The sequence below is a fragment of the Ranitomeya imitator genome, chromosome 3, assembly GCF_032444005.1.
Source record: "Ranitomeya imitator isolate aRanImi1 chromosome 3, aRanImi1.pri, whole genome shotgun sequence".
NCBI classification, from domain to species: Eukaryota; Metazoa; Chordata; class Amphibia; order Anura; family Dendrobatidae; genus Ranitomeya; species Ranitomeya imitator.
In genome coordinates, this window is record NC_091284.1 from 321905706 (window position 1) to 321932109 (window position 26404).

The 26404-nt window shown below is 44.9% G+C and overlaps 1 protein-coding gene across 15 annotated transcripts in view; it reads right to left on the reverse strand.

Annotated features, from left to right (window-relative positions):
* PUM1 (pumilio RNA binding family member 1) overlaps window positions 1–26404 on the reverse strand; it is a 247670-nt gene that overhangs the window by 204117 nt on the left and 17149 nt on the right. For 4 of the 15 annotated variants that reach the window (XM_069756653.1, XM_069756663.1, XM_069756662.1 and 1 more), the window contains exon 2: window positions 3695–3753. The exons of 10 other annotated variants lie outside the window; for them this stretch is intronic. The gene's annotated coding sequence lies outside the window, so the exon portion shown is untranslated. Of the gene's footprint in view, window positions 1–3694; window positions 3754–14023; window positions 14317–26404 lie in introns of all 15 variants that reach the window. One more of the 15 variants, XM_069756654.1, reaches the window with a different exon arrangement.

Genomic DNA, 26404 nt, shown 5'->3' on the forward strand with positions numbered 1-26404 from the left:
CGGTAATTTATATATGGCCTTATCAAAGATTTTATCAGTCGTTAGGATCCTAGAACCAAAACCCCCAATCATTAGGAGGGAAGAATCATTTGTCTTAATTTCTACACATTCCACATTCTTCTTTTTTTTACCGTATTTTTCGAACCATAAGATGCACCCCAAATTTTCAGAAGGAAAGTGGGGGGAAAAAAAATAATGTGCCAAATGGGAGTCCGTCTTACAGTCCTGAATTCAGCTTACCCGGGGGGAAATGAACGCTCCACGTACTTGCCTGTTGATGATTCGGGGGAGATCGGAACCTAGAAAGGGTCCGTCGCCCCCACTCGCTCCGTTAAGTGAAAAAATAGAATAAAAATAAAAATGAAAATAAAAACAGTGGGGTCTGAAAGCAGACCCAAGTGCCTCCTACAGACACTAAGCAGGAACTGGTTCACTTAGAGCAAGCAGGAGGGTGTATACTGCAGGGGAGGAGCTATTCTTATGTGTTAACTTAGTGTCCTCCTAGTGGCAGCAGCATAACACCCATGGTCTTGTGTCCCCCAATGAGGCGTAGGAGAAATTGGCAGCGCTGTTGGAGCGGAGTCACAGGGTGTGTTTGGTGGTCCGGCGATGATATGACAGACTGGTGCACAGGTTAGGCAGTGCAGGGGCTCCAGCAAAATTTTGTGACAGCCCGGAGCCCTCGCAGCCCAGATCCCAGTCTGGTGCGGCAGGCTCCGATAACATTTTGTGAAAGCCCGGAGCCCCAGGACTTCTATTGCCTCGATGCTGTGGCCTCCAGGAAAATAGCCATCGGAGACGCCGCATGTGCAGATTGAGAGATCTGCAACGAGATCTCGTCTCGCCGAACCTGCCGCACCAGCCTGGAATGGGAGCGAGATCATCGCCCTGCAGCATCGGACCACTGGAAGAATCGCCTGACCCCTGCTGCTACCACATTAACTGTAAGTACTTTCCGAGCATAAAACGCACCCCCGTTTACCCCAAAATTTTGGAGGAAAAAAGTGCATCTTACAGTTTTAGTCCGAATAATACGGTAAATACTCTTTGGGGCACCTGAATTTGCGATCACCTGATTGCTTATACAATATACTGCAATACCACAGAATTGCAGAATATAGCAAAAATCGCAGTCTCCTATGAAGCCCAGCCACAGGTTCGACAGCATCGTAATGACAGGCACATGGGTCTTTAGCATACCACCAGCTGCCACAGAAAGCCATCATCACCAAGCAATCAAGCCACAGGAGACCGCTGGGCCCATGGAACAACGTGCTCTTGGGATCGCGCAGTGTAGGTGCTGCATTCAGAGACTGACGTTGTTATATAGCCCCTTAACGAAAGCATTTAAGGGTACATCGTCCACAGTTAGCCAGGCCTCACAGCTACACACCCCACAGTTCCGTCACTCTACCACAAGCAGGCGCAGTTAATTTTTTGTTTTTGGTTAAAAATAAATGTTAATGTTTTTTGCCCCCAATACGGTTTGGTTTTTTGTGTATTTCACCGCCGGCAACACACACCGTGTGCTTAATAAACACACTGCACCGTACACTGCAGCTTTTTGTGTTTGGTATGGAGCTACGAGTTGTCAAAAAATAATATTACTTGTATTTTCTCCATAATATCTTCAGTATGCTCAATCTGTGTCGCAGACTGAAGAGGCAATGGCGGTAATACAAAGCAGAACTATACTCAACAGGTTATGTGTCAAAAAACTTATTAGTTATGACACCTGAGCTGGTGAGTAGAGAACTGCTTTGTATAACCTCCATTTTCTCTTCAGTCAACGTAATCTATTTCACACAAACTGAAGAGACGATGGAGGTCATACAAGGCATATCTATACTCACCTGGACAGGTGTCAGAAATAGTGCATTCATGAGGCTGCGTTTTGTGCTCATGAAGTCATTATTTCTCACACATGACTTGATGAGTATAGATCTGCTTTGTATTATACCTCCATCGTCTCTTCAGTCTGCGTCCAACAGATACTGCAGAACAGAATCAGGATGTAAGGACATCAACTGCCTTACCACTAGCAACCTAAGTGGTTTTGAGAGGAAATACATAGGAGACTGGATAAAGATCTCAAAACACGTAGTTTATTAACAAAAAATATTATTAACATTTAAAACATAACTGGCTGGTACAGAACCTAACCCAACAGCACATTTTACACAATATTGGCTTGCCATGCAACACGTCCAATATCAGAATCAAAATAGGCAGCAAATTGGTTCCGCATGTTGCCAACTTCAACAGTTGACCGCAGCGGGTGATGCTGGTAATCTGGCAATGGGTTTGCAACTGGTTCATCCAGTTCAATGTTGGGTCGCTCCTTAGCCATTATGTAATTGTGGAGAACCACACAGGCTTTGACTGTCTCCATTTTTAGATTAATGGCTGTTGCAAGAATGCACCATTTTTAGACTAGAATCCCAAAAGTACACTCAACTGTTCTTTGGGCCCTGGTCAGTCTGTAGTTAAAGATCCTTTTAGTGTGGTTCATGTCCCGACTGGAATATGGCTTCAGTGGGTTTTCACACATCTGAAAGGCCTCATCCCCAAACATAACAAATGGCATCAGTGGGGCTTGAGTGTTGGGGAGAGGTCATGGCAGGGGAAAATTAAATTTTTTGCCATACACACGCCGCCCCATATCAGTTCTTGAAGGTCTGGGAGTCATTGCCAAGGCCAAAAGCTCCAATGTCCACGGCGATGAAGCGACCGTCCGCTTCTGCTATTGCCATGAGCACTACAGAAAAATATTTTTTGTAGTTGAAGTACTCCGATCCAGTTCTGGAGGGTTTGATAATGCATATGTGCTTTCCATCCACCTCTCCCAAACAGTTGGGGAAATCACACACACTCCAGAATTTTTCTGCAATTCCCATCCACATGTCAGCGGTGGGTAGGGGCAGGAATCGCTCTACGGAGCTGGGTGTCCTGCCTCCGGATGGCTCCTTGAACACGACCAAGCAAATCCCGAAAAGACTCGAGACATCCTGGTATATTTCGGGAATTTGTCCGAGTTGGCATTAAGCTCGCCATATAGCGCTCAGTAGGCTCCACGGCTCTCCCGGAGTTCAATAAAGGGGTGTCTCCAAAAATGCCTATGCCGTGTCCTTCTCTGTCGTTCTCTATTTCTTTGTTGCTCCCAAGTAAACGCACAGGCAAGAAACAGCTTAATGCTTAAATCCAGGTTGAAATAAAAGCTCTCCATGCGAAGATCCATCATGACATAGGATACAGTAGCAAACTCTGAAGATTTCAGCAGTCCAAGGGTCTATATGAAGATATCCCATAATACACGCTGCCCACTGTAGTCCCATTGGCGGTGTCTGTTTATCTACATTTTTCTCCTGTTAAATTTTCCACCATGCGCACAGAAAACGCAAATGCATGCAAAACGCATGAAAAAGTGTGAAAAAGCAGCTTTTTTTTAACCGCATGCATTACCTTATGCGTCTAAAAAACGCTGCGTTTGCATGCGGTTTATCGTGCGTTTCAGGTTGCAGATTAAACGCTGCGAATTCTACCACAAATGTGAAACTAGCCTAACTCAGATGAAACCCCCCAATGCAAGTCAATAGGTGCGAGAGAGAGAGGGGGGAGGAGAGAGGGGGAAGGAAAGAAAAAAAAATGTAAAAAAATAATTGCACGGCACATGGACCGTGCGATTTTTACGTACCGATGTCCTTTGATAAGCTGGCGATTCATCTGCCGCGTTCAATAAAATCACAGCGTGACCTGACAAAATAGGATAGAATAGATATATACCGTACACAGAATAGGTTCACATCTTTTTATCACATATATAATTAGTACAGGGCTTATATAATTAGTAGAGGGCTTGTACAGCTTACTGAACATGCATTTGTTTATATAAATTATGTTCTGAAAAATTACATGGGATCCCACGACATTTTATTAACAAGCGGAGGCAAAACGGAGAGCTGGAGGCTGATGTTTATAGCCTGGGAAGGGGGTAATACAAATGGAGCTTCTCCAGGCTATTAAAGGGAATCTGTCACCACCCCCCCCCCCCCCCAGGTGTTTTTAACTAAAAGAGCCTCCTTGTACAGCACTAATGCTGCATTCCTGCATTCTGTCAAGGTGGCTCTTTTAGTTCGGGTCCCTGCAAACACTGAAATAATAGTTTTTATAATGTGCCCCTCATACATACATTCACCCCTGTCGTTCAGGGCCTCCATGCGCCGCCTCCATTTCCTTCCTGAACGTCCCCAGCGCCTGCGCTAAGTTCCCATCATGTGACGGGAGTCGAAGGGAAGCGCAAACCGCACATGCCCGAAAAAAATAAATAAAAAACCTTACAGCGCAGGCGCCGGGGACGTTCAGGAAGGAAATGGAGGCAGAACCCGGCGCACGGAGGCCCTGAGTGACGACTGGGATACATTTGTGTCAGGGGGGAAAAGACATGCCCGACAAACTTCAAGTATGAAGGGCACATTATAAAAACGATTATTTCAGCGTTTGCAGGGACCCGAACTAAAAGAGCCACCTTGACAGAATGCAGCATTAGTGCTGCACAAGGTGACTTAGTTAAAAACGCCTGGGGGGGGGGGGATGTGACAGGTTCCCTTTAATATCAGCTCACAGCTGTATACTTAGCCTTTCCTGGTTAATAAATGGGAGAATCCCCCAAACTCCCCCCCCCCAAAATAAAACAACAACAACATAAGGTCCTCTTATATTAAAAAAAAAAAAAACACACACACACACCAGAATAGAATCGTTTAATTGAATGACCCGTTGCCTGACAAATGGACTATTACAGGAGAGGAATATTGTTGTCTTTGCTATTCCTTCAATTAACCCCTTCCCATCATGCACTGTACATATATGGCAACATGGGAGCTGCGTTCCTGCAAACCGCCATATACAGTGGGGCAAAAAAGTATTTAGTCAGTCAGCAATAGTGCAAGTTCCACCACTTAAAAAGATGAGAGGCATCTGTAATTTACATCATAGGTAGACCTCAACTATGGGAGACAAACTGAGAAAAAAAAATCCAGAAAATCACATTCTCTGTTTTTTTAACAATTTATTTGCATATTATGGTGGAAAATAAGTATTTGGTCAGAAACAAACAATCAAGATTTCTGGCTCTCACAGACCTGTAACAACTTCTTTAAGAGTCTCCTCTTTCCTCCACTCATTACCTGTAGTAATGGCACCTGTTTAAACTTGTTATCAGTATAAAAAGACACCTGTGCACACCCTCAAACAGTCTGACTCCAAACTCCACTATGGTGAAGACCAAAGAGCTGTCAAAGGACACCAGAAACAAAATTGTAGCCCTGCACCAGGCTGGGAAGACTGAATCTGCAATAGCCAACCAGCTTGGAGTGAAGAAATCAACAGTGGGAGCAATAATTAGAAAATGGAAGACATACAAGACCACTGATAATCTCCCTCGATCTGGGGCTCCACGCAAAATCCCACCCCGTGGGGTCAGAATGATCACAAGAACGGTGAGCAAAAATCCCAGAACCACGCGGGGGGACCTAGTGAATGAACTGCAGAGAGCTGGGACCAATGTAACAAGGCCTACCATAAGTAACACACTACGCCACCATGGACTCAGATCCTGCAGTGCCAGACGTGTCCCACTGCTTAAGCCAGTACATGTCCGGGCCCGTCTGAAGTTTGCTAGAGAGCATTTGGATGATCCAGAGGAGTTTTGGGAGAATGTCCTATGGTCTGATGAAACCAAACTGGAACTGTTTGGTAGAAACACAACTTGTTGTGTTTGGAGGAAAAAGAATACTGAGTTGCATCCATCAAACACCATACCTACTGTAAAGCATGGTGGTGGAAACATCATGCTTTGGGGCTGTTTCTCTGCAAAGGGGTCAGGACGACTGATCCGGGTACATGAAAGAATGAATGGGGCCATGTATCGTGAGATTTTGAGTGCAAACCTCCTTCCATCAGCAAGGGCATTGAAGATGAAACATGGCTGGGTCTTTCAACATGACAATGATCCAAAGCACACCACCAGGGCAACGAAGGAGTGGCTTCGTAAGAAGCATTTCAAGGTCCTGGAGTGGCCTAGCCAGTCTCCAGATCTCAACCCTATAGAAAACCTTTGGAGGGAGTTGAAAGTCCGTGTTGCCAAGCGAAAAGCCAAAAACATCACTGCTCCAGAGGAGATCTGCATGGAGGAATGGGCCAACATACCAACAACAGTGTGTGGCAGCCTTGTGAAGACTTACAGAAAACGTTTGACCTCTGTCATTGCCAACAAAGGATATATCACAAAGTATTGAGATGAAATCTTGTTTCTGACCAAATACTTATTTTCCATCATAATATGCAAATAAATTGTTAAAAAAACAGACAATGTGATTTTCTGGATTTTTTTTTCTCAGTTTGTCTCCCATAGTTGAGGTCTACCTATGATGTAAATTGCAGACGCCTCTCATCTTTTTAAGTGGTGGAACTTGCACTATTGCGGACTGACTAAATACTTTTTTGCCCCACTGTAGGTACAGCTCTGGGCTCACGCTGAGCACCACCGTGATCGCGTGTGGACGCCAGCTATATGTGAGAGCGGACACCCTTCAGCAACGCCCACGATCAATACTAGCACTGACACGGACGTTTAAGCCCTGTGATGCCGCTGTCAATAGTGAGGTGTATTTTGTAAAATGGGGTCACTTATGGTGGGGCACTGCTATTCTGGCACCTCAGGGGCTCTGCCAATGTGACACAGCATATTGTTACCCTTGTGAAAATACAAAATTTGGGGTTAAAAATAATATTTTCACGGCTCAACATTATAAACTTCTGTGAGGCACCTGGGGGTTTAAGGTGCTCACAACACCTCTAGATAAGTTCCCTGAGGGGTCTAGTTTCCAAAATGGTGTCACTTGTTTCCACTGGTTTCCACTGTTTACGCATATCAGGAGTTCTCCAAACACAACATTGTGTCCGCTAATTATGCCAGCAAATTTTACATTCAAAAAGTCAAATGGTGAGCCTTTCCTTCCGAGCCCTGTCGTGCATCCAAACAGTGATTTTCCCCCACATGTTTGGTATCGGCATGCTCAGGAGAAATTGCACAACAAATTGTATGGTTCAATTTCTCCTGTTACCCTTGTGAAAGTAAAAAATATTGGGTCTAAAGGAAAACAAAATTGTGAAATGTTTTTTTCCCTTCCACATTTCATCAATTCCTGTGAAGCACGTCCCTTAAAAAAAGTTTGGTAAATTTTGTTGGAAAAATGAAATTACTGGTCAGCTTTTAACCCTTCTACTTCCTAATTTTTTGTTATGTTTCAAAAATTGTGCTGATGTAAAGTTGACATATGGGAAATGTTATTAACTATTTTGTGACATGACTGATTTAAGGGCATAAGAATTAAAAGTTGGAAAATTGCAAAATGCTCTAAAGTTTTGCCAAATTTCTGATTTTTTCACAAATAAACACAAGTCATATCAAATAAATTTTACTACTATCATGAAGCACAATGTCACGGAAAAAATCTCAGAATCAGTGAGATTCTATGAACATTTCCACAGTTATGACATCATAAAGTTACAGTGGTCAGAATTTAAAAAAATGGCCTGGTCAGAAAGGTGAAAACAGGCTTCGTGGTGAAGGGGTTAAAGGATATTATTCTGGGTGTGCGTTTTTTTTTGGTTTTTTTTTTATACATTATGACTATAAGGTTAGTAATGGGGGTGTCTTATACACGCCTCTCCATTGCTAACCTCTGGGCTTGATGTCACCTGACAATACAAAGGTGACATCAACTCCTCCAACTACCACCCCACTTGCCCTGGTGTGGAAGAGTGAGGCCAAGTGCCTTTTCTGGGGTGGCTGAGAGCTGATGTTTTTAGTCTGGGATCGGGCCAATATCCACAGCCTCTTCCTAAGCTTAATAATCCCTTTCCGACGTGGTCCATAATAAAACATCCCTGTGCACTGGTACTTATGGATGCGGGACGGATTGTTACAGAATATTTTTAATGAGACACTGCAACCAAAGTCGTATTCTATCCTGTCACACTGTGATTTTACTGTACACGGTAGAAGAATTCCTGAATGAATATATAAAAAATATTTCCTTGTAAAACTGTAAATTACATAGAGAACTGATCTATATAAAAGCTCATGTTAAAATCACATTCCTGCGTAAATCGGATGCTAGGTGTTAAAAATCGGATTGTGCTTGCATGAAAATCGCATGACATACATCAGACTTTTCTGGACCGAAATCGAACCTTTTTTTTTTTTCTTTAACGGTGATGTGTACGAGCCGTTAAACTCAAAAAGGTATTTTCCAGTAAACAGGTCACTTTCAACTTCTGCATAGGAAAGAATTACCATATATATACTCGAGTGTAAGCCAACCCAAGTATAAGCCAAGGCACCTAATTTTGCCACGGAAAACTGGGTAAGCTTATTGACTCAAGTTTAAGCCGGGTATGCATTGTCCCCTCATCCCTGTCCTGGCATGCGTGGCTCCCCCCCCCCCCCCCTTAAAATGTTCTGGTATGCGTGGCTCCCCCCGTCGCCGTTCTGGCATGCGTGGCTTCCCCATCGCCATCCTGGTATGCGTGGCTCCCCCCCATCGCGGTCCTGGTATGCGTGGCTCCCCCCCATCGCTGTCCTGGTACGAGATGTTTCCTCCCATCGCGATCCTGGTATGCGTGGCTCCCCCTGTTGCTGTACTGGCATGCGTGGCTCTACCTGTCGCTGTCCTGGTATGCGTGGCTCCCCCATAGCTGTCCTGGTATGCATGCTTCCTATTACAAAAAAAAAAAAAAAAAACACATCCTGCTCACCCCTCCAGCGTGCCCTCGCTGGTTCCGGTTTCCAGCAGGTCTTCCTGTGCTCAACGGTCAAGTGGCATCGCTCATTAACGTAACGAATATTCCCTCCAAGCCTATGGGAGTGGAGATGCTTGCATATTCATTACCTTAACCCCTTTACCCCCAAGGGTGGTTTGCACGCTAATGACCGGGCCAATTGTTACAATTTTGACCACTGTCCCTTTATGAGGTTATAACTCTGGAACGCTTCAACGGATCCCGGTGATTCTGACATTGTTTTCTCGTGACATTGTACTTCATGATAGTGGTAAAATTTCTTTGATATTTCCTGCGTTTATTTGTGAAAAAAAAACAGAAATTTGGCGAAAATTTTGAAAATGTCACAATTTTCCAACTTTGAATTTTTATGCAATTAAATCACAGAGATATGTCACACACAATACTTAATAAGTAACATTTCCCACATGTCTACTTTACATAACCACAATTTTGGAACCAAAATTTTATTTTGTTAGGGAGTTATAAGGGTTAAAAGTTGACCAGGAATTTCTCATTACAACACCATTTTTTTTTTTTAGGGACCGCATCTCATTTGAAGTCATTTTGAGGGGTCTATATGATAGAAAATACCCAAGTGTGACACCATTCTAAAAACTGCACCCCTCATGGTGCTCAAAACCATATTCAAAAAGTTTATTAACCCTTCTGGTGCTTCACAGGAATTTTTGGAATGTTTAAATAAAAATGAACATTTAACTTTTTTTCACAAAAAATTTACTTCAGCTCCAATTTGTTTTATTTTACCAAGGGTAACAGGAGAAAATGGACCCCAAAGGTTGTTGTACAATTTGTCCTGAGTACACAGATACCCCATATGTGGGGGTAAACCACTGTTTGGGCGCATGACAGAGCTCGGAAGCGAAGGAGCGCCATTTGACTTTTCAATGCAAAATTGACTGGAATCGAGATGGGACACCATGTTGCGTTTGGAGAGCCCCTGATGTGCCTAAACATTGAAACCCCCCCACAAGTGACACCATTTTGGAAAGTAGACCCCCTAAGGAACTTATCTAGAGGTGTGGTGAGCGCTTTGACCCACCAAGTGCTTCACAGAAGTTTATAATGCAGAACCGTAAAAATAAAAAATCATATTTTTTCACAAAAATTGTTGTCCAATTTGTCCTGAGTACGCTGATACCCCCCATAAGTGGGGGGGAACCACTGTTTGGGCGCATGGGAGGGCTCGGAAAGGAAGGAGCTCCATTTGGAATGCAGACTTAGACTGAATGGTCTGCAGGTGTCACATTGCGTTTGCAGAGCCCCTAATGTACCTAAACAGTAGAAACCCCCCACAAGTGACCCCATATTGGAAACTAGACACCCCAGGGAACTCATCTAGATGTGTTGTGAGAACTTTGAACCCCCAAGTGTTTCACTACAGTTTATAACGCAGAGCCGTGAAAATAAAAAATCTTTTTTTTTCCCACAAAAATTATTTAGCCCCCAGTTTTGAATTTTCCCAAGGGTAACAGGAGAAGTTGGACCCCAAAAGTTGTTGTCCTATTTGTCCTGAGTACGCTGATACGCCATATGTTGGGGTAAACCCCTGTTTGGGTGCACGGGAGAGCTCGGAAGGGAAGGAGCACTGTTTTACTTTTTCAACGCAGAATTGGCTGGAATTGAGATCGGACGCCATGTCGTGTTTGGAGAGCCCCTGATGTGCCTAAACAGTGGAAACCCCCCAATTATAACTGAAATCCTAATCCAAACACACCCCTAACCCTAATTCCAATGGTAACCTTAACCACACCTCTAACCCTGACACACCCCTAACCCTAATCCCAACCCTATTCCCAACTGTAAATGTAATCTAAACCCTAACCCTAACTTTAGCCCCAACCCTAACTGTAGCCCCAACCCTAACCCTAACCCTAGCCCTAACGCTAACCCTAGCCCCAACCCCAACCCTAGCCCCAACCCTAGCCCCAACCCTAACCCCAACCCTAACCCCAACCCTAGCCCCAACCCTAGCCCTAACGCTAATGGGAAAATGGAAATAAATACATTTTTTTAATTTTTCCCTAACTAAGGGGGTGATGAAGGGGGGTTTGATTTACTTTTATAGCGAGTTTTTTAGCAGATTATTATGATTGGCAGCCGTCACACACTGAAAAACGCTTTTTATTGCAAAAAATATTTTTTGCGTTACCACATTTTGAGAGCTATAATTTTTCCATATTTGGGTCCACAGAGTCATGTGAGGTCTTGTTTTTTGCGGGACGAGTTGACGTTTTTATTGGTAACATTTTCGGGCACGTGACATTTTTTAATCACTTTTTATTCCGATTTTTGTGAGGAAGAATGACCAAAAACCAGCTATTCATGAATTTCTTTTGGGGGAGGCGTTTATACCGTTCCGCGTTTGGTAAAATTGATAAAGCAGTTTTATTCTTCGGGTCAGTACGATTACAGCGATACCTCATTTATATAATTTTTTTATGTTTTGGCGCTTTTATACGATAAAAACTATTTTACAGAAAAAATAAATATTTTTGCATCGCTTTATTCTCAGGACTATAACTTTTTTATTTTTTTGCTGATGATGCTGTATGGCGGCTCGTTTTTTGCGGGACAAGATGACGTTTTCAGCGGTACCATGGTTATTTCTATCTGTCTTTTTGATCGCGTGTTATTCCACTTTTTGTTCGGCGGTATGATAATAAAGCGTTGTTTTTTGCCTCTTTCTTACGGTGTTTACTGAAGGGGTTAACTAGCGGGCCAGTTTTATAGGACGGGTCGTTACGGACGCGGTGATACTAAATATGTGCACTTTTATTGTTTTTTTTTTATTTAGATGAAGAAATGTATTTATGGGAATATTTTTTTTTTTTCATTATTCAGGAATATATATTTTTTTTTTTATATACACATTTGGAAAAAAAATGTTTTAACTTTTTTACTTTGTCCCAGGGGGGGACATCACAGATCGGTGATCTGACAGTTTGCACAGCACTCTGTCAGATCACCGATCTGACTTGCAGCACTGCAGGCTTCACAGTGCCTGCTCTGAGCAGGCTCTGTGAAGCCACCTCCCTCCCTGCAGGACCCGGATCCGCGGCCATCTTGGATCCGGGCCTGGAGCAGGCAGGGAGGGAGGTAAGACCCTCGCAGCAACGCGATCACATCGCGTTGCTGCGGGGGGCTCAGGGAAGCCCGCAGGGAGCCCCCTCCCTGCGCGATGCTTCCCTGTACCGCCGGCACATCGCGATCATCTTTGATCGCGGTGTGCCGGGGGCGGTCCGTGACCGCTCCTGGCACATAGTGCCGGATGTCAGCTGCGATAAGCAGCTGACACCCGGCCGCGATCGGCGGCGCTCCCCCCGTGAGCGCTGCCGATCGCATATGACGTGCTATTCCGTCCATGGGAATTAAGGCCCACCCCACATGGATGGAATAGTACGTCTAATGGCAGAAAGGGGTTAAAGATAGGTACGCAGGCCGCATGCGGGCTGCATGCAGAAGTAGGCGGATAGCAGCGGAGGTGTGGCTGAGGGCGGGGCTTCACGGAGGAAGTCCGCAGTCCTCCGCAATCATAAAAACGCTAGTGTGAAACTAGCCTTAAAATTGTGAAAACATGCATGTGTATTACTTGTGTTCTTGATTATATTTGTACAGGGATTCAACTTGGGACCTATCAAATTTGTATTTTTTTTTAAGCCTTGAATCATCTGATTTTATGTTTGTGCGAGTTTCTTCCTTTTTTCTTTTCAAATTACAACTTATTGAATTCAACATTTATATGCAACAATAACACAAAAAACAAATACCGAAGCACCAGAATAAATCCATCTTAATCATCATAACACAACTTGCTCAGCATTTTCAACCTGAATGCATTGAACAAGCCAAAAGAAAAAAGGTGATCACATCCTCAAGTGTGGTTTTCTAAATACAGTCTCATCCTAATTATATGTTAAAAACAAGATTAAAAGAACCAATATTTTTACCACCTATTTATACTTGTAACAATTTTTTTTCTACTATATCATTAAACATGTCATTTATGAAGTGTTTTAGAATAGTACAGTAGCTAAATCCTTGTTCTATAAAATATGAACTAAACAATTAAAAGGTTTTTAAACTGGCCTTTTATCAATGTGTCCCTTCTAGTGGTTGAAATGTAATCTTATCCATAAGGGCTTACTAGCAATGGCCATTTCCTTTTGTGTCAGAGTATAGACGGCCGGTCATGGCGTTCAGCTGAACCTAAGTTAATATCTGATTTTTGTAACTTTTATAATGTCTTGTTTTCTTGGATACACAAAGGACGGCGCTGGACCGGAAGGTGCAGAAAAGTCACTTCTACTTCTTCATTTTCACAATCTTTGGAGAGTCCAGTAGCCACCACCAGCGCCTATCATATTCACAGGTCACATAACCAGTTATGCCATCCATTGCCAATCTTGTGCCACCTTCTGCTACTTCATGGACTTCACTGTCTTTGCTGAATTAAAAAATCCTTGTTTTTATTTCTGTTTCACTACATGGGATGGCAGTGTGGTATTGCTGAGTAACCGTGATGGGTTCTGCTGCCAGTAACCGATGTGTTAACATTCTCTCCTCTTCGTAGTCCTGGTTTGTACAATACATGAACTGGATGTTAAGAATATTTTTCTCCCTCCATTTGAGGAGTTACTTGGTTGTTAAGATTAGGTCTTAATATGGCCTCTGGAGGCCTGACCTGCCAGCCTGTCATCTGCTCTGCATTCACTGTCTATCGCTGCTCATTCTCAACCCTAACAAAGCTTTCTCCTCTGTCCTCTCCTCAGGGTGGATAAAAATCAATGTTTTTTTAAAAAAAATAAAATAAAAATCGGATTTTTTTGATTTAAATCGGATTTTTTTCAATAAACTGCTTTTTGAGGAAAATATTTTACCATCCAAAGGTTCTTCCATCATGAGATAAAGCTGAGTTGTTTAACTCAGTAGAATAAAGGCTGTATATGTGTAACATTCACAATGCCATGCTCTTCCAGAGGTTTCTGTAGGATTAGTGGGCAGTTTCTCTCCTATATTATCACAGACGCTCGCTTTACTTACGCAGTTCTCAAAACTGAATTTGACTCCGCAGAGGTCCCAGCCTCTTCTTCACGGCAAAAATGTTACAACATGAACAGAGTTGAGAAAAAGACCTTAATCCTATTGTTCTACAAACCTATGAATACACGTGCGTGCGTCACTCCAGCCCCGCGCGGGATGTGCTGCGGTGAAGAAAGTTGCTGGCTGGCGGTCTCCTTCGGGTGAGGGTAAGTCTCAGGCTTGTGCTCGGTGAAGCTCGCAGTGTAGACAAGCTTATGGCCAGCGGCTGGCTCCTCTCTCATGGCCTGTCCCAGCACTACAATGATGAGACTGTACACCTCTCCTCTTTGCTCCTGTTCCATGCTAAGGACAGTGAGTATGGCGGCCATCTCGTCATTATTGGCATGCTAGTGACCATGCTCGCCATGCCTGGGGAGTAATGAAATGGGGTCAGCTACACCACGGCCATGCTTGCATAAACCTCTTATGTAAAGCCCTGAGTCAGTGTAGCTGTGGCTATACCCAGGTGGTAGGTTAGTGCGAGCGCTGATCCGTACGCTTCTGTATGGGGGCATTGCCCATCATATGTATCATGTAACCCGCCAGCTGTAATGCCCCATGCAGATGGCCTTATATATAGGGGTACAACGCAGTCCATATGTCATTGTGTTGTAGGTAGCAAGAAGAGATGAGCTAGTGCTGCTCAGTAAGGGCACTTTTTGTTTATGAAAAGATAGCATATGTATACTACAGTATTGGGTAAAAATGAGTTAATTATATTAGTCCAGCCCTCTAAAACCATCCCAATCTCTCATGCGGCCCCATGGCAAAATTAATTGCCCACCCCTGGCTTACAATCAGGCTTCCGGTCACACCACTCCACTGAAACTGCCATAAGTTCACCAATGACCTATTAACCGCTAAGAGCAAGCAACACTACTCTATCTTCCTCCTCCTAGACCTGTCCTCTGCCTTTGACACAGTGGACCACTCCCTATTACTACAGACCCTCTCATCCCTTGGCATCACAGACTTGGCCCTATCCTGGATCTCGTCATACCTAACTGACCGAACATTCAGCGTCTCCCATTCACGCACCACCTCCTCACCTCACCTATCTGTTGGAGTCCCGCAAGGTTCAGTTCTAGGGCCCCACTCTTCTCCATTTACACTTTTGGCCTGGGACAGCTCATAGAATCTCACGGTTTTCAGTATCATCTCTATGCTGATGACACACAGATCTACATCTCTGGATATCACCACCCTACTAACCAGAATCCCTCAATGTCTATCCGCTATTTCGTCCATCTTCTCCGCTTGATTTCTAAAACTTAACATGGACAAAACAGAATTCATTGTCTTTACCCCATCTCACGCAATCCTCCCCCCCCCCCCCCCCCCATGAACCTATCCATTACAGTAAACGGCTGCCCACTCTCCGCAGTCCCACAAGCTCGCTGCCTCGGGGTAATCCTTGACACTGATCTCTCCTTCAAACCACATATCCAAGCCCTTTCCATTTCCTGCCGCCTTCAACTCAAAAATATTTCACGGATCCGTACATTCCTAAACCACGAATCTGCAAAAACCCTAGTCCATGCCCTCATCTCCCGCCTCGACTACTGTAACCTCCTGCTCTGTGGCCTCCCCTCTAACACTCTCGCACCCCTCCACCTGTCCCCCAGCTATTCCCCGGCCTCTCCCCTCTGTCAATCCCTTCACCGGCTCCCCATTACTCAGAGACTCCAATACAGAAGCCTAACCATGACATACAAGGCCATCCACAACCTGTCTCCTCCATACATCTGTGACCTCGTCTCCCGGTACTTTCCTGCACTCAACCTCCAATCCTCACAAAATCTCCTTCTCTACTGCCCTCTTATCTCCTCTTCCCACAATCACATACAAGATTTCTCTCGCGCATCACCCCTACTCTGGAACTCTCTACCACAACATATCAGACTCTCACCTACCATCGAAACCTTCAAAAAGAACATGAAGACCACCTCTTCTGACAAGCCTACAACCTGCAGTAACCACCGATCGACCAAACCACTGCACGACCAGCTCTATCCTCACCTACTGTATCCTCACCCATCCCTTGTAGATTGTGAGCCCTCGCGGGCAGGGTCCTCTCCTCCTGTAGGGTCATTCCATGTCAAGTGAACCAATGATTTTTACCTCTATATTTTTAATTCTTCTGAGATTTTGTTATTTGGTAATAGTGTCAGAGAATGCAAAATGTGAAGGAAAAAAAATTCTATTTTTATTTTTTACTGATTTTCAAAGTTCAAAAGAAGTGTGAATTTTGGTGTTGCCTGCCTTAACATTTCTCCTCATAACTCAGGCTAGAAAAAAAGATAAACAAAATAAACACCAGTCTACCCAGAACTGTACAGGCTTTGACCAGATATGTCACAAGAGTAGCTTTGTTAATATTTTACCCATGCGAATGCAAACGCAAAAGTTTAATATGCATTTCTGAAAAAAAACGTTTAATTTAGAAATGTCAAAAACTGCACATGTACCTGCTATGCTCCTAGCCACATCTGTACCAAAATACAAGTTGGGATCATGATGGGATCATATTTTTAAAAATTAAACTTTACAGTGTCAATTCCAAAATCTGGAATTGAGATCTGTTCAGCCTGTGGTCTAGAAGTGTGGGGTCTATATTTACCAAATAATCCATGATTTTTAGATATTACTGTATTTTTTATTATGTTACAGCTTAGGCCGGGTTCACATTGCGTTTACAGCAGCCCGTTCAACACATACGGTAACGGGCCACTGTAAACGCAAATGCCGGTATGGCAGCACGCTAGCGCAGATAGAGCTAGCAGATGCTCTATCTGCGCTAGCGGTGACGGACCCAGAAACGCTGCAGCCCGCGTCTCAGGGTCCGTCACTCAATGGCGGCACATCGCTAGCGCACGCCCATTGTGGGCGTGCGCTAGCGATGCGTCCGACATTGGATTCAATGGCGGTGTTAACGGACTACGTTACACCGCGTTTATGCCGCAGTGTAACGTAGTCCGTCTAACAGACAAGATGAACGTAATGTGAACCCAGCCTTAGAAGCAGGAGAGGACAGAGGAGAAAGCGACCTGAGAATGAACGGGGTAGACAGTGAATGCAGAGCAAATAACAGGTCAGCAGCTCTGTCAGTCATGTTGAGTATCTGCCCACTGCAGAGTCAAGAAGTAAGACAGCTTTCTTGTCCTGACATGTTCACTCTGGAACAAAGAATAGTCTCTACACAGGCATCAAGGGAGTCTGTGTGCTACATTATTGGTCAGTGTGTTTAAAGTTAGAGTAAATATTAATAGTTTAATGCTTTTCTTATTAAGGGCTAATACACACACAGCGCTATTCTGAGTGATCATCGTTCTGAAAAATTGCCCCCCATTGATTTCAATGGGGTTAAACAGTGTTATTTGAAACACAGAGTGAGTAAATCACTGCTTGCATTACTTTTTGATCTGCAATAAACGCATTTATCACTATTTATATAAAAAGCTGCCGTCGTTATCACTAGCGATTAAAAAGACTAATGCAGATATAGTGAAAACCCGGTAGAAAAATGTGCCAAAACCGCAGCGTTTATCCGCAGACAGAAAAAGCTGTGTGTGCGCATTAGCCCTAATACTCACTTTATAGTAACAGTTATATCTCAAGTGTACTGTAAATCTTTATTTTTGTTACCCATCTTCCTTACATAATATTAACTGTATTTTTCTCACACAGCAATGGCTGCTACTTCTCAAAGAACAGCATTTTATAATATACTAGATGGTGGCCCGATTCTAACGTATCGGGTATTCTAGAATATGTAGGTAGTATATAGCACAGGCGATGTACTATATTGCACAGTGACATAGTATATAACAGAGCTATGTAGTATATAACAGAGCTACGTAGTATATAACAGAGCTACGTAGTATATAACAGAGCTACGTAGTATATTGGACAATCACGTTGTATATTGCCCAGCTACATAGTATATAGCAGAGAGATGTAGTATATAACAGAGCCCATGTAGTATGTAACACAGCCCACATACAGTGGGGCAAAAAAGTATTTAGTCAGTCAGCAATAGTGCAAGTTCCACCACTTAAAAAGATGAGAGGCGTCTGTAATTTACATCATAGGTAGACCTCAACTATGGGAGACAAACTGAGAAAAAAAAATCCAGAAAATCACATTGTCTGTTTTTTTAACATTTTATTTGCATATTATGGTGGAAAATAAGTATTTGGTCAGAAACAAAATTTCATCTCAATACTTTGTAATATATCCTTTGTTGGCAATGACAGAGGTCAAACGTTTTCTGTAAGTCTTCACAAGGTTGCCACACACTGTTGTTGGTATGTTGGCCCATTCCTCCATGCAGATCTCCTCTAGAGCAGTGATGTTTTTGGCTTTTCGCTTGGCAACACGGACTTTCAACTCCCTCCAAAGGTTTTCTATAGGGTTGAGATCTGGAGACTGGCTAGGCCACTCCAGGACCTTGAAATGCTTCTTACGAAGCCACTCCTTCGTTGCCCTGGCGGTGTGCTTTGGATCATTGTCATGTTGAAAGACCCAGCCACGTTTCATCTTCAATGCCCTTGCTGATGGAAGGAGGTTTGCACTCAAAATCTCACGATACATGGCCCCATTCATTCTTTCATGTACCCGGATCAGTCGTCCTGGCCCCTTTGCAGAGAAACAGCCCCAAAGCATGATGTTTCCACCACCATGCTTTACAGTAGGTATGGTGTTTGATGGATGCAACTCAGTATTCTTTTTCCTCCAAACACGACAAGTTGTGTTTCTACCAAACAGTTCCAGTTTGGTTTCATCAGACCATAGGACATTCTCCCAAAACTCCTCTGGATCATCCAAATGCTCTCTAGCAAACTTCAGACGGGCCCGGACATGTACTGGCTTAAGCAGTGGGACACGTCTGGCACTGCAGGATCTAAGTCCATGGTGGCGTAGTGTGTTACTTATGGTAGGCCTTGTTACATTGGTCCCAGCTCTCTGCAGTTCATTCACTAGGTCCCCCCGCGTGGTTCTGGGATTTTTGCTCACCGTTCTTGTGATCATTCTGACCCCACGGGGTGGGATTTTGCGTGGAGCCCCAGATCGAGGGAGATTATCAGTGGTCTTGTATGTCTTCCATTTTCTAATTATTGCTTCCACTGTTGATTTCTTCACTCCAAGCTGGTTGGCTATTGCAGATTCAGTCTTCCCAGCCTGGTGCAGGGCTACAATTTTGTTTCTGGTGTCCTTTGACAGCTCTTTGGTCTTCACCATAGTGGAGTTTGGAGTCAGACTGTTTGAGGGTGTGCACAGGTGTCTTTTTATACTGATAACAAGTTTAAACAGGTGCCATTACTACAGGTAATGAGTGGAGGAAAGAGGAGACTCTTAAAGAAGAAGTTACAGGTCTGTGAGAGCCAGAAATCTTGATTGTTTGTTTCTGACCAAATACTTATTTTCCACCATAAAATGCAAAAAAATGATAAAAAAACCAGACAATGTGATTTTCTGGATTTTTTTTTCTCAGTTTGTCTCCCATAGTTGAGGTCTACCTATGATGTAAATTACAGACGCCTCTCATCTTTTTAAGTGGTGGAACTTGCACTATTGCTGACTGACTAAATACTTTTTTGCCCCACTGTAGTATATAGCAATGTGGGCACTATATGCGTGGTTAAAAAAGACTTAAAATAAAAAATAAACATATTCTCACCTTCCGAAGGCCCCTTGAAGTCCTGGCGCCTGTGTGCAGTGCACACGGCAGCTTCCGGTCCCAGGGTTGGTATGAGCGCAGGACCTGTGATGACGTCGCGGTCACATGACCGTGACGTGATGGCAGGTCCTTCTCGCATAGCATCCTTGGCATCCGAACCTGCCGCTTGCACTGCCGAGGACAGCGCGCAACGTGTAGCATCCTTGGCACCGGAACCTGACGTCAGAAGGTGAGAAATGAGAATAACCTTTTTTTTATTATTATTATTTGTAACATTAGATCTTTTTTATATTAAAAAGTTGGTCACATAGGGTTAATAGCTGCATTAACGGAGTGCGTTACACCGCAGTCAGTTAACGCTAGCATTAACCCTGTGTGAGCGCTCAGCACTGACTGCAGGGCAGGAAAGCAGCGGCCATTTCGCTGCCAGACTATGGCCGTCGCTGATTGGTCGTGGCAATGGTCGTGGGCGTTTTGCCACAACCAATCAGCGACTTGGATTTCCATGACAGACAGAGGCCGCGACCAATGAATATCCGTGACAGACAGAAACACAGAAAGACAGACGGAAGTGACCCTTAGACAATTATATAGTAGATTCTGTTGCAATCCTTTTGAAAAAACTGGACACACAACAAGAAAAAAATCTTAGGCCGGTACAAGATTGGATGTTTCACATAAATCCATCAATCAATGCAGGCATGAAAATTTGTGACAGTTGTAGAAAGCAACTTGCAAAAGAGAAAAATGCTCTGCAGGCAGAAAATTTTGAAGCACCTGTAACTTCCAACACAGAGGATTTTATAAATCCTGAGTTGACAGAGTATTTGAATAAATCACTTTCCAACATTGAAGAATCACCCATTGCAAAAAAAAAAAAAAGAATCCATTATCCAGGTTATTCCAAAAAAAAAAAATTTATAAAAAGTTACAAAACAAATTGACCCTTGAGCTGGCAGGTGAAACAGTAGAAGGTGAAGGAAAAAATGACACTGATTCAGAGATCATTCTGCAGCTTAAAGATAAATTTAAATCCACCCACAGCAGAAGTGAACAGTTCATGATACTAACTACACTACCAAAGAGTTGGACATGCAAAACAATAGAAAATGAATTTAACGTTAGCAATAGAATAGCTAGAAAAAAACAAATCTCTAGTTGAACAAAAAGGTTTCATGTCTTGTCCTGATCCTAAACCAGGCAAAACATTAGATGAAGCTATAGTGGGTAAAGTGAAAGATTTTTACAATAGTGATGAAGTGAGCCAAATTATGCCTGGCAAGAAAGATTGTGTGTCTATAAGGCTGCTTTCACATATCAGGTTTTATTGTTTCAGGCTAAATCCGGCTCTTCCGTGAAAAAAACGGAATCGGAAAATAGAAAAACCGGATCCGGCTTTTTCCCCATTGACTTGTATTAGCGCCGGATTGTGCCGAATGGCCCAGTGTTCCTTCCGATTTGATGCCGGATCCGGCGTACTCTATTCCAGCGTCTGGAAAAAACGTCTACTGTAACTTTTTTTTGTCTGCGGCGAAAAAGTCGGAAGGGCCGGATCAGGAATAAGGCGGATCCGGCGGCCTGATCCGGCTTTTTACACTGAGCATGCTCAGAAACTATGGGCCTGCCCCCATGGACTATATATAAAGCAATGCCATTGAGGCCTTCGTTCATTTCCAGCCATACTGCCAGCCAGAGAGACCACAAGAGAGACACACCCTGCCAAGACCGAAGAACCAAAGAGCGGAGACCGCTATAAACCTGCCACAGAGCCCACCCGGCTATAACCTGCCACAGAGGCCAGACGGCTCTCCAGCCACAGAGCCCAGCCATAACCTGCCACAGAGGCCAGCCAGCAGCCAGTTATAACCTGCCACAGAGGCCAGCCAGCTATAACCTGCCACAGAGGCCAGCCAGCTATAACCTGCCACAGAGGCCAGCCAGCTAGCTATAACCTGCCACAGAGGCCAGCCAGCTATAACCTGCCACAGAGGCCAGCCAGCTATAACCTGCCACAGAGGCCAGCCAGCTATAACCTGCCACAGAGGCCAGCCAGCTCTCCAGCCACAGGCCAGCTATAACCTGCCACAGAGCCCAGCCATAACCTGCCACAGAGGCCAGCCAGCTATAACCTGCCACAGAGGCCAGCCAGCTCTCCAGCCACAGGCCAGCTATAACCTGCCACAGAGCCCAGCCATAACCTGCCACAGAGGCCAGCCAGCTATAACCTGCCACAGAGGCCAGCCAGCCATAACCTGCCACAGAGGCCAGCCAGCTATAACCTGCCACAGAGGCCAGCCAGCTCTCCAGCCACAGGCCAGCTATAACCTGCCACAGAGCCCAGCCATAACCTGCCACAGAGGCCAGCCAGCTATAACCTGCCACAGAGGCCAGCCAGCTATAACCTGCCACAGAGCCCAGCCATAACCTGCCACAGAGGCCAGCCAGCTATAACCTGCCACAGAGGCCAGCCAGCAGCCAGTTATAACCTGCCACAGAGGCCAGCCAGCAGCCAGTTATAACCTGCCACAGAGGCCAGCCAGCTGCCAGTTATAACCTGCCACAGAGGCCAGCCAGCTGCCAGTTATAACCTGCCACAGAGGCCAGCCAGCAGCCAGTTATAACCTGCCACAGAGGCCAGCCAGCTGCCAGTTATAACCTGCCACAGAGGCCAGCCAGCTATAACCTGCCACAGAGGCCAGCCAGCTATAACCTGCCAGAGGCCAGCCAGCTATAACCTGCCACAGAGGCCAGCCAGCTATAACCTGCCACAGAGGCCAGCCAGCTATAACCTGCCACAGAGGCCAGCCAGCTATAACCTGCCACAGAGGCCAGCCAGCTATAACCTGCCACAGAGGCCAGCCAGCTATAACCTGCCACAGAGGCCAGCCAGCTCTCCAGCCACAGGCCAGCTATAACCTGCCACAGAGCCCAGCCATAACCTGCCACAGAGGCCAGCCAGCAGCCAGCTATAACCTGCCACAGAGGCCAGCCAGCTATAACCTGCCACAGAGGCCAGCCAGCAGCCAGTTATAACCTGCCACAGAGGCCAGCCAGCAGCCAGTTATAACCTGCCACAGAGGCCAGCCAGCTATAACCTGCCACAGAGGCCAGCCAGCTATAACCTGCCACAGAGGCCAGCCAGCTATAACCTGCCACAGAGGCCAGCCAGCTCTCCAGCCACAGGCCAGCCAGCTATAACCTGCCACAGAGGCAAGCTATAACCTGCCACAGAGGCCAGCCATAACCTGCCACAGAGGCCAGCCATAACCTGCCACAGAGGCCAGCCATAACCTGCCACAGAGGCCAGCCATAACCTGCCACAGAGCCCAGCCAGCTATAACCTGCCACAGAGGCCAGCCAGCTATAACCTGCCACAGAGCCCAGCCAGCCAAGTCGTACCAGAGCAACCATGTCTTCTTCTGGGAGCCTTCCTCCCCGTCGGCAACGCACTGAGGTAAATATGTTTTTAACATAATTATGCTCTCTTGCTCCATCGCTGTGTGTGTGTGTGCGCATTTGTGCGTGTGCATTTGTGTGTGTGCATTTGTGTGCGCATTTGTGTGTGTGCATTTGTGTGTGCGCATTTGTGTGTGCGCATTTGTGTGTGTGCGCATTTGTGTGTGTATTTGTGTGTGTATTTGTGTGTGTGTATTTGTGTGTGCGTGCGCGCATTTGTGTGTGTGTGTATTTGTGTGTGTATATTTGTGTATTTGTGTGTATGTGTGTTTTGTATTTGTGTGTGTGTATTTGTGTATATTTGTGTGTGCGCATTTGTGTGTGCGCATTTGTGTGTGCGCATTTGTGTGTGCGCATTTGTGTGTATTTGTGTGTGTATGTGTGTATGTGTGTATTTGTGTGTGATTTGTGTGAGTGTGTATTTGTGTGTGTGTGTGTATTTGTGTGTATGCGCGCATTTGTGTGCGCATTTGTGTGTGTGCGCATTTGTGTGTATTTGTGTGTGTATTTGTGTGTATGTGTGTATTTGTGTGTGTATTTGTGTGTGTATTTGTGTGTGTGCGCGCATTTGTGTGTGCGCATTTGTGTGTGTGCGCGCGCATTTGTGTGTGTATATTTGTGTGTGTGTGTATTTGTGTGTGTGTGTGTGTATTTGTGTGTGTGTATTTGTGTGTGTATTTGTGTGTGTTTATTTGTGTGTGCGTTTGTGTGTGCGTTTATTTGTGTGTGCGTGTGTATTTGTGTGTGTATTTGTGTGTGTATTTGTGTGCGTTTATTTGTGTGTGCGTTTATTTGTGTGTGCGTGTATTTGTGTGTGCGTGTGTATTTGTGTGTGTGTATGTGTGTGTATTTGTGTGCGTTTATTTGTGTGTGCGTGTATTTGTGTGTGCGTGTGTATTTGTGTGTGTGTATTTGTGTGTGTGTATTTGTGTGTGTGTGTATTTGTGTGTGTGTATTTGTGTGAGTGTATTTTTGTGTGTGTGTGTATTTTTGTGTGTGTGTTTATTTGTGTGTTTGTGTGTGTATTTGTGTGTGTATATTTGTGTGTGTATATTTGTGTGTGTATTTGTGTGTGTGTATTTGTGTGTGTGTATTTGTGTATGTGTGTATGTATTTGTGTGTGATTTGTGTGAGTGTGTATTTGTGTGTGTGTGTGTATTTGTGTGTGTGTATGCGCGCATTTGTGTGCGCATTTGTGTGTGTGCGCATTTGTGTGTATTTGTGTGTGTATTTGTGTGTATGTGTGTATTTGTGTGTGTGTATTTGTGTGTGTGTGTGTGTATTTTTGTGTGTGTGTATTTGTGTGTGTTTGCGTGTGTGTGTGTTTATTTGTGTGTGTGTGTGTGTGTGTGTGTATATATAAATGTATTTTGTCATTTTTCATCTTTGTAGGAAGCTGCTGCCACAGTCGAAGAGGTGCTCCCCGAAGAAGAGGGAAGGGTTGGAGAAACACATGGAGAGGGATCACAATTGGTATGTTTCTTTCATGTATTGCGGAACCACAACCTACACTACACACAACACAAGATACTGACAGATAGAACACAACACATACAAAGTGATACATTCAAACATCACACAACACATACAAAAGTCATCATAGATATTACATGGCACACAACATATAGAAAGGCTACCTACAAGCACATAATGTTTGTTATTTTTCTTCTAGAGTTTGGATTCTGGTGCTCAAGCGAGAGGTCCTTCCAGTGGCTCCCAGGGTCGTCGGCGTGAGACTCGTGGCGGCTATCGTCGTGTACGTTTTTTTTTCTTGGAGGTTTTCTATGTTAACAATTGTGTTAATTTATTTTTTCCTTTTTTAAAACAGGTTTCACAGCATGCTCCTGATTCTGACGGTAAGGAGGTCTCAGGTCGGCCTTGATATTGACCTCCTCATCGATCTTGTCCGAGACAGGGAGCCGCTGTGGAACATGGGTGACCGCCGCCATGCTGATCGCTCAGTGACCCATCGACTCTGGGAGTAAATCTGCCAAGAACTGATAGCGAGGTGGGAGGACCTTGATGTTCAGGCCCAGAATCAAGAACGTAAGTATCCACAGTTCAGTTTTGGTGAAGCATTCAAAGTATTGTTTCTAACTAAGTTATGTTTCTCCTTTTGTAACAGGTGAAAGGATTGTGAAAAGGTGGCGGTCGATCAGGGATCGCTTTAAGAAGGAGTTCAACAAAGAGATGCGGGCCCCGAGTGGATCTGGAGGACGCAGGAGCAAGTATAAATATGCAAGGGCACTGTCGTTCCTCAGGTCAACGATGGTTACCCGAAGGTAAATATTACCCACCACATGCACTAACAAATGTTTAACATGTCCAAACCTCTTTTGCTCGTTCAGCCAGGGCCATGTAATGACAGTATATTGTTTGTTTTTCTCGTTTGTTCCACAGCACCGTCGGGAGCACTCGGGAGCCTGCAGCACAGTTGAACCCTTCTGGGGCGATCTCTCAGGAGGCCGCCACCGAGGGACACTGACAATGAGGAACACTCTGCACCTTCCCACACGTCTGATCCCTCTGTCCCATCCACGAGCGCTGGAGCATCCTGGCCAGTTCCATTGCATGTATCTGCTGGTGAGGATAGCGTTTCCTGTACCCCACCACCTCTAGTACACCTGTAGCATCGGGGCGCCTTCGGCAAAGGGGTCAGGTACAGAGTTATGCGCCCAAGTTCTTACACCTGAACGCATCATTCCAGAACTGTCTGAAAGTTTTGTCCGAGTAAATGGCTGCAGGTTTTAATTTAATAAATAAAAGTATACTCGAGATGTATACACTTCTGGTAACGATGCGTTCAGAGGCAAGACAGTCACCGAACAACACTTTTTTCCAGTCGGTACTTGAGCAAATGGAGACACTACTTCTCAGCAGATGCAAGTAATGGAATCCTGCCAGTCTACTCTAGCGCTCATTGCCTCAAGAGCAGATACTCTTGCCACCCATGCTGAAACTGCCCCCCCTTCCTCCACTGTCCATCACTACAGCCACTACCATCCTCCTGACCCGTACCACCATCACCCACATCGTGCCCGTGCCCCGTCCCAACACTTCCAGCGTTCCCATGCCCCTTCCCACCAGCCACACTACCAGCCTCCCACCCGTGCCCCTTCCGACCAGCCACACTACCAGCCTCCCACCCGTGCCCCTTCCCACCAGCCACACTACCAGCCTCCCACCCGTGCCCCTTCCCACCAATATGATGATCCCGACCCATACAACTTTGCATCAACTTCATCCTCGCCTCCTCTCCCTGCCCAATTCCAACAGCCTCTATCACCTCCTTCCCAACCCTCTTCTCCACCCATCACTGCT